The sequence below is a fragment of the Eumetopias jubatus genome, unplaced genomic scaffold (genome assembly GCF_037043125.1).
Source record: "Eumetopias jubatus isolate StellerSeaLion01/CBP00866 unplaced genomic scaffold, mEumJub1_p1.0 scaffold_8, whole genome shotgun sequence".
NCBI lineage: Eukaryota > Metazoa > Chordata > Mammalia > Carnivora > Otariidae > Eumetopias > Eumetopias jubatus.
Window position 1 is genome coordinate 50958993 of NW_028274814.1, and position 1036 is coordinate 50960028.

Sequence of the window (1036 nt, forward strand, 5' to 3'; positions counted from 1 at the left end):
GATTGACTGTTCTAATTACTTTATTATGTATATGCATATGAAACATCATGTTGTACACCTTAAACATGCATATACTTTTTATTTAAAAACTTAAAAATAAAATTAACAAGAGAAAGTTACATTTCTGTATCATTGGGAGGTTTTTCCTAGGCATGTCTTAAAATAGTGTTGAAATAATTACAAAATACAGCATACAAAACATTTTTAGCTTTCTCTTCTTTTTTTTTTTTTTCAAGGTTCAGGTAATTTAATGAGTTTTACTTATTGGATAAAGTGTCACCATTTGAAGGAAAACAAACGCAGCTCCAGTCCTTGTGTCAACCCTGTCACCGCCCAGAGGGGGGCCATCCCAGGGGAGAGCACGGCCGGCCAGCCCACGGCTGGGGGTTGGGGGATGCCTCACTCCTTGAACTTCCACTCCTGGCGGCACATGGGACAATGCTGCTGCACCTGCTGCGCGTTGAGCCACTTGAGGATGCAGTGCATGTGGAAGCAGTGGGAGAACTGGCCCCACACCAGGGGGCAATTGTCACCCGGGACCTTGCAGTCCGGGCAGCATCCATTAAAGGCCATCCGGCAGATGCCACAGTTCTCGTCGTTGGCCACCCAGAGCCAAGTGGCCACACCATTCCAGCACTTAATCTTCACCTTCATGACCGCGGAGTCTCGCGCTGCCCCGCCCGCCTTCCGTTGGCAGCGCCCGCGCGGGAAGGTATAAAAACGACCGGCCACACCTTAGCTTTCTCTTCTAATAAGGTAAAAGAACAAATCTTTGTGCTTGCCAGGGGACACTTTGGGAAGCCCCGATACAATGTTAGTGTAAAAGACATCTTGAGTTTTTTCCCTGAATTTAGGCTCTAATCTTGGAAGAAAAAATAAAAATAAAGAACTATTAGAGATATGGTCACTTGATTAAGGTAGGATCGTAGGTACCACAAAACAGTGAAAGATTATAGCTATTAGTTAAATCTCCAGTAAGGTAATTTAGAATAAACTAGCAGAGGGTAACAATTGCATGCAACCTCAGTTTTTTCAG

At 44.3% G+C, this 1036-nt stretch overlaps 1 pseudogene; it reads right to left on the reverse strand.

The window, feature by feature from the left end:
- Positions 1-241: 241 nt before the first annotated feature.
- LOC114221717 (anaphase-promoting complex subunit 11 pseudogene) lies at positions 242-750 on the reverse strand (annotated as a pseudogene).
- Positions 751-1036: the final 286 nt, after the last annotated feature.